The 7,906-nt window shown below is 34.9% G+C and overlaps 1 pseudogene; it reads right to left on the reverse strand.

The window, feature by feature from the left end:
* Window positions 1-4,469: 4,469 nt before the first annotated feature.
* Window positions 4,470-5,985, reverse strand: LOC145098461 (uncharacterized; annotated as a pseudogene).
* Between the last annotated feature and the right edge of the window lie 1,921 nt (window positions 5,986-7,906).

Below are 7,906 nucleotides of genomic sequence, written 5' to 3' on the forward strand. Positions count from 1 at the left end.
GATGGAGCATGTGTGGTTAACCAACACGTCAATGTGCAATCATAAATGATAACGAGGGTGTCTAGCGGGTTTGCATGGTTATTCACATCTTGTTTGTGATCCTCGGTATCGCAGTCACAAAGTGAAGAGCATAATCTGAGATTAACACACCATTGATTGTCTAATGAATCTCAAGAGTTCTAGGAGATTCGTTATGATTGACATTGGTAAAGTGCTTTACATACCTAAAATAGATTTGTGATGTGATTACAACATCTATCTTCATATTGCGAAATGAAAATATGGATACTAGCCTAAATTTAAAATTGGGTTAATAATTAAGGATTGAATCGAATTCTTTAAACTTTCCTTATTAGGTTAAATGGAAATACCCTCCTACATACTCGCATACTTTGAAATTGGGAATAGCCCATTTGCTGTGGAATCCTTCTCGATTGGATAATGGGAAAGATGTCCATATGAGCATGTCCCTTAATTCAATAATGCATCAACATTTGATAATTTGTTATTCCCATTAACATGTAGATTTTTCAAATAAGGTTTATTGCATCATTGTCTCTTAACCCTCGATGTTCCAAAAAGGATATTTGTGAACATGTGAACATATAAAATAAATTTTCAATTGAGTGAAATGTTTCACCAAAGGGCAAGGCAAGAGTGTTTTGAAAATCACCAAAATGTACTAATTGCATGTGAGCTAAAGGAGAGAGTTTTGATGTGCTTAATGAGAGCTACATAGACAAATTCGAGAATCTCAATGTTTTTCCTGGAAAGAGTCTTGCAATAGATCTTATGCTTCGATCTCTTACTAGTTTTAATGATAATTTCAGCCCGATTTATCGTATGAATAGTATGGAGAAGACATTGATGAAATTCTTAAACCTTGTCCAAATTATGAAAATAGGATTGAAAAAGAATTAGTTTTCTTATCCAATGCCAGTTATCATCATTCTGAATGTTGACGGAAAGAAGATGAAACGTTCAATCCTAAATGGAAAGAAATGGTTTCAGTCGAAACTTCCCATTGTGAGGGAATGGAATTGGTATGTCTGATACTCCACACAACCATGATTGAAAAGAGGCAATTTGTGATTAATGCAATGTCAAGGATCATAGGATACAAAGTTTCCCTAAGTACTTGAAAAATCTTGGAGATAGTAAAATCAAATGTTTGACTCTACATCAAGTACTTGATTATTCAAACTTCAAATACTTCAAATTCATGGATCATTGATGCGGGATGTCGTAATCACATTTTTAGAACCTCTATGGCTGTTTTGGGTTTACAAGGTTGGGGTTTCAGCCCATGTTAAATTTGGTTCGGTTCTGTGGATGATTGGTAAGACCATGGGTTGGGCCCATGGCTACAGTGGAGGTGTGTCAAGACTATGGGCCGGCCCGTAGTATCCATTAAGATGTGTTTGGTCGTTGCATGAATGGTTGTAAAATTGTTAGGGGATCACAACCTTCATTCGGGTTGAGTCAGACTCGTCGTTATTGTTATTTAGCCGCTCTATGTTCAGACTAGAGGGTTGTTAGAGTTGAAGAAGTGGTTGGATTAGTATAACTTTCAATTGATGGTGAGGCCCATTTGGCTTGCTAGCTTGGGTGAGACCGTGGATGAGGCCATATCTATTATGCTAACTTGGTTGAACCTGTGGGTAAGGCCCGATTGGTTATGTTGTCTTGGGGAACAGATTGTTCATAAATTTGAGGTCATGTTCAGGGCATGTTGTTTTGGATGCGAGTTTCCAGGCCAGTGATGGAATGTTGGGAACATCAGGGCGATTTGTAATCTTAACGTACAAGTGGATTAAATGGTGTCACGGTGTATCGTGAATCAGTAAATGTATGAATCATGAGGGTGGAACTCGGTAGTGTATGACATGTTGAGGCGTTAGAGCAGGATGAGAATATGAAAGCTCAGTGATCAGAAAGTTGGATCCATGTGGCAAATAGGCTAGGGTAGCCTTTATCAGTTAGACTCTTGGTTGGAGTCTCATCGTGCAACCATGTGTGAGGTTGTCAGTCTTATTTGAGGATTCAATATCCCAGTTTATTAGAAGGTGAGCGTGGAATCAAAAAATCTCGGATAGTTTGAATATGCGATTTTTTGGTTATCAAGATGTGAGTTATGTATTGGTTTGGCACCAATGGTTGAGACTCGTGTTGGGAGTCACCTTTGTTTTCGGGTGCAAGGTTATCAACATCGGTGAGTAGTCAAGGATTTTCTTTTTCTAGTTATCAACAAAATAATTCAGGGTCGTAGGGGTTCGTTCAATTCAGCTTGTGAAGTGGAGTCCTTATGGATGTGGTATGGAATGGTTTTTTCTGTCTGAAAGTCAGATATAGTATAGTGTTTCAGTTTTAGGGCAAAGCAGTTGGATCTTCTTTTGTTAGATGAGGACGAAATTTTAAGGTTCGTTCCTTATTAGAGTATGTGATTTTCTACTAAGATTGGGCTTCAATAGCAGTGTTGGTAAGCGGTCGTTGGTGTAAGATGATTTCTCAGTCCTAATTGGAATACAGGAAGTTCTGTCAGGGTCGCTTGTAGTGGCGGGGAAAGTTGTAACGGATGATTTTGAGGACAAAATGTAATTGAAGTTAGGCGGGGAGTTGTAACACCCATTTTCTAGAATGGTTCGGTTTAGGGCATTAAGGAGTCAAATGCTTGGAGTGTCACGTTGGGTGGGGTCCATTTGCATGTTTGCACTAGGCCCATCGGTATGCACGTTGGGCAGCGCCTATTTGCATGTTAGGCTAGGCCCATTAGTATGCATGTTGGGCTGGGGCCATTTGCATGTCGGGTTGGGCCCTTTGTATGGTATGTGGTATTTTGGGAAACTCGTTAAGCTTTGTGCTTATGGTTTGTGGTTTAAAGATTTTACAGGTACTTTAGTTTCAAATGGAATGGCCTGGCTTGACTGCACTGCATCTCCTGATGGCTTTTCCACACCGATTGTTAATGCATTACTATGAATTTTGAAAAACAGATTTTTACTTTGTTTGATTTTGGAGCAAATGGTTGTATGAATCGATGTTTTAAAATGAAAATTTTTACTTCTATTTTTAGGACATTACATTATCAAACTATATAAGCATGTTAAAAACGTAATACGATTACTACCAATATCTTGACTTATCCATTCACTTTTATCTCAGTTTGTTAATGAAGAAATGTTTGCAATACTTCACATATTCCCAATGCTAGACATAATCATGTTGATCATTGTGAAGTAAGGGATTAACGGGATTGTGCAATACTTCCACCAATAATGCCCAATTATATTTCTAAACCATGAAGAGCTATCAAGAAGTCCAATAGATGGAGGTACTAAAAAATGTCTTGTAATATTAAGGCACATGGAGTCAATTTCTTAGAAGAGATCTAGAGAAGAAGAATTAGGTTATTGATACGAAGAAAGAAATAAAATTTACAGAACGGTAGATTTCATATAACAATATGGAGAATTTTGAACTTATCAAAATGGTGAACCAAATTGAAAATGATACTAGAGTTAAACAATGATTTGTTGATGATGAAAAATCTTTGTTTCCAATATAATTTTCAAAAATTTAAAATCTATCTAAAATATATGGGAAAAGTGAATATGAAGGTGCTATTTACTTAAGATTGGATGTGAAACCATTAAAATATAACTACATGTATATTAATTCCTTGAAAACCTTGATTTTCTCATTTATTTTAGGTTTAGAGTAGTTTTACCCCAATTTTATTAAATCGAGGTCTTCAATGTTTAGAAACAGAGATTAATTTCTTCCATGTTCATTTTGATTTATTTATTTAAGAAATAGGTCATTAATTTCTTTGTGAAGGCAACATCCGCGATTTGTTTAATATAAATGATGAATTGATTTCTTAGTTTATTTAAGACGGAAATCTTAACATTCATGCAGTATTTTGGTTTACACCATTATCAAGGAATTGTTTATATGAATTTGAATATTATTTTAAATGATAAAAAACCACTGAACAATCCAATTGGAATTTGGAACTACTAACTTCAAAACTTTTTCATTGATATGTTTTTCTTTATTCCTTCTCCTTCGAAATTATTTGCTAAACAATAGTGTTAAGTAGGTGTTTGGATACATTAGTTTTTAGCTTATTAGATTATTGCTTATTTGTTTATTGTGGTGGGAATAAACACTTTTTAAAAAAAAATGTTTGGATTATCTTATTGTGGTGAGAATAAGCAATAAGCAATAAACATTTTTAAGTGTTTGGGAAACAAAATTTTCTTATTCAAATAAAAGATTTTTTTAAATAATAATAACAATTTTCTTATTCATAAGTACTAAAAAAACATTTACCACATTATTTTTACACATATTTTTAACTTGATCGGATACACCTATCGAAATTTCATTTCAAAACCATATGAGATCACAAATTTCATTCCAAATCCATATTATCCAAAATATTAAAATAGTTTCATGCTGCTACATTAAACCATTAATGATAAAATGAAAATACTAAATGGTTTCAAAACAAATCGTACGCCGTTACGTGCACGAGTGTTTGACCTTGAGGATATCTGTCCTGCAATCATATCGCATACTGCACTCATATACATATCATCACTTCTACGTTGTGTACTTGATACTTCGTCATGTGGCTCAATACCATTATCGGGTCCTTCATCACTGCACAAAATATAAGATTCTTCTTGCGCTATTTGAAATGTCGTATCACCACTACCGCTCATTCTAATGTAATTGTGAATTGCCATTGAAGCTAGCCCAATTTTATCTTGGGTCTCCAAGTTGAAATTTACATGCATATCTCTTAGTAACACCCATCGAGCCTTCCAGACTCCAAAAGTTCGTTCAATTACATTGCGAAGTGACGAATGATAATAGTTAAATTTTTCTTTGAAGCCTTTTGGTTCCTGCGAGGCACGAGTCTGTCTACGTCGAAAATCAGGAATATGATAACGGATGTTTGAACCTTTGTAGGGAGCAAGATAACCTTTTGTATTAGGATATTCGGCGTCTACAAGGTAAAACTTACCTATAGAGGAAAAAAAAGAAAATGATTGTTATTTATTTATATGGTTTGAAAATATAAAACTTCTATTAATAAGTAATGATACTAACCATCGGCTGGAAGTGGAAACTTAACTTCACGTCTCCTTCGCGCTTCATTAAAAATTCTCATGTCATGTGCAGTCCCCTCCCATCCAGCCCACACAAAGGTAAAGCACATGTTAAAATCACATGCTGCCATAATATTTTGAGTAACGTAATTCTTTCGTCCAATGTATTTGATTTGCTCACGTTGCGGAATAGAGGCCTTCACGTGTGTTCCATCGATGACACCAATACAATCCTACAAATTCAAAAAATATACTAAGTTACCAATTATTTTTACAATTACACAAATTCACCAAATAATATAACTTTGCAACAAATAAGTACCTTGAAGTATGGATAATACCGAGGGTTATTTAAAATATGTTATGGTACAGTTTCATTGTAGTTAGCATTTGGTTTGATGATATCCTTACTTAGGTTAACCACAACATCCAAGACTTTATGAAAATGTCTATGGATTGTTTCCCCAGAATGATTAAAGAACTCTTGAACTAACCGATTTCCACATCCATGCGCTAAGTACAACAAGAAAATACCAACAGACTCTTCAATAGATACATGACGTGATTTCTTTAACCCATAATGTGCTACAAGATCCCTACATAACATGTTGAAAGCCGGGACTTGTAATCTGAAAAGTTGATAACATCGGATCTCATGATCGTTAAGTATTTCATTGATAAACATGCTTCCTGTGCGTGAAAATGAACGGCGAGGTCTACGAACATATTTTGATTTATGAGTCAATAGTAACCCTTTGACAGCAAGACCACATAAAAGAAGTGTTTGAATCTCTTCATTTTCTTCAATTTCATCACATAAGTCATCACTATCATATGAGTTGTCACTTTCACAATCACTGGCCATGAATATAACCTGTTACTAAACGAAAAGGAAACTAGGGTAAGATTGAAATTTACCACATACTAGATAAAATCATGGCAACATCATGCAAAAGAAAACAAGAGCAAAATCATGGGGCAAGGGCAAAATTGACCACAAAACAAACATGAAACGACATTACATAAAACAAACACAAAACAACCGTTTAAATGTAACATAATAAATGAAAGGATAAGTCTAACACATGACAACCGTTTAATGTCTTCCTAATACATAAAATTATTTAAAAGGAAACAAAAACAAGATCATGGGACAAGGGCAAAATTGACCACAAAATTGACTACTTCTCTTTCTGTATAAGCCTCTTGAGAAACTCCATCTTTGTTTCGTTAGTCTTTGGAACCATAAAATTTTGACGAGCTAGCTTCTTTAAAAAGACCTCTAACACTTCTAAATATCCTATTGATCCTTCTTCAAAACCTAGGAAAGTAGAGAGAATTGCCATGCAATCTTCTGTTGTGGGTGACTGTGTGGTTTGTCTAGAAGGTTGAGTGCTCCTTGTTAACAAAACATCAAAAATAGTGTCCAGTTTCTCTTCATATGACGAGTATGCCATACTTTTTCCTTCATTTTTTCCTTCATTTTTCCCTTCAAATTTTCTTTTGTTGTCACACCTGGGAGTTAACTTCTTTCCCCTCTTTTTCATACTTGAACTATCATATGTGAGAAAAGGATCAACATCTTTAAATAAGCTGACTTTGTCAATATCCACTTTTCCATCCGTAATATCCACAAACGGTACATCATTTGGAGTGCTACCTTTGCCAAATTTGCAAGGTACCTTAGCCTTGTCTCCAACAGCTACGGTATCCCGAAATAAAGTCTCGTAATATGCTTGATATACATCCAAATTCTTATCCTTAAACTTAGCATACTCTTTATCTTCCTATATGTACAAAATGAGAATGTCACGAAAAACACAATACAAATAATATATTGTTAGATAAATTTTTTAATTAGTACCTTTATTTTCTCATCCCACCAATCCTTTGATGCTGAGATTATATTTCTCGTGGGATCAATTGAAATTCCCGTTTCTAGTCTTGTTAAACGGTCATAATATTTGAACTCTTTCCGCATAATGTCTCATTTGTTTTTCATTTGATTTCTGTCCAATTCTTTACCCGTTCGTTCTGAAAGCCTCTTACATATATTTTGGCACGAGGCCTGTTTGAAATAAGTATTCGGTCTATTCCCGTTTTTTAGCTCGGTCATACATTCCTCAAGAAATATCTTGAATGTATGAGGATCCCAATGAAATCTATTTTTAACTTTCACTTTGGGTGTATCAATATCCACATCATGAATATTGATAGTGTCCATTTCCTATATTACATCATCATAAGGAATGAAGAAAATTCTTAATTTTCAACCTAATGTTGAATCAAAACAACAGAGGAATTTATAAATACAAACTAGAATCAGTACCATCAATAGGAACAAATAACCACAAGAATAATGAAGAAAAAATAAAAGGATGACTGGGGAAGTTTATGATCAAAAATCACAGGGGAAGTTTACCATCACAGTGCAGCTAGGAGACATCATATCTAGAAGCATCAATAGCAGCTAATAACAAGAACAATCAACAATGAGGAAAAAAGAGAACAATCAAGAATCAAGAATGACAGGGGAAGTCGTCGTTTGTATGTGCATGATCGAACCAAAAAAAAGACGCAAACAGATTGTTGCGTACCAGACGAGAAAAAAAAAAGAAGCAACATATTGTTGTACCTGATCACCGATCGATGGATGAAGGATTGTTGAAGATCGTCGATGGCAGCAGGAAGACGGGAATAGCGAACGGCAGAACTGATCGACTAAAAGGGCTATGGGTTTATGTATCGTTGTTTTGAAAGGTAATTAGGTAATTTCCGAATTCATT

This window comes from Lactuca serriola, chromosome 4 (genome assembly GCF_051521515.1).
Source record: "Lactuca serriola cultivar US96UC23 chromosome 4, Lser_US96UC23_V15, whole genome shotgun sequence".
Lineage (NCBI taxonomy): Eukaryota > Viridiplantae > Streptophyta > Magnoliopsida > Asterales > Asteraceae > Lactuca > Lactuca serriola.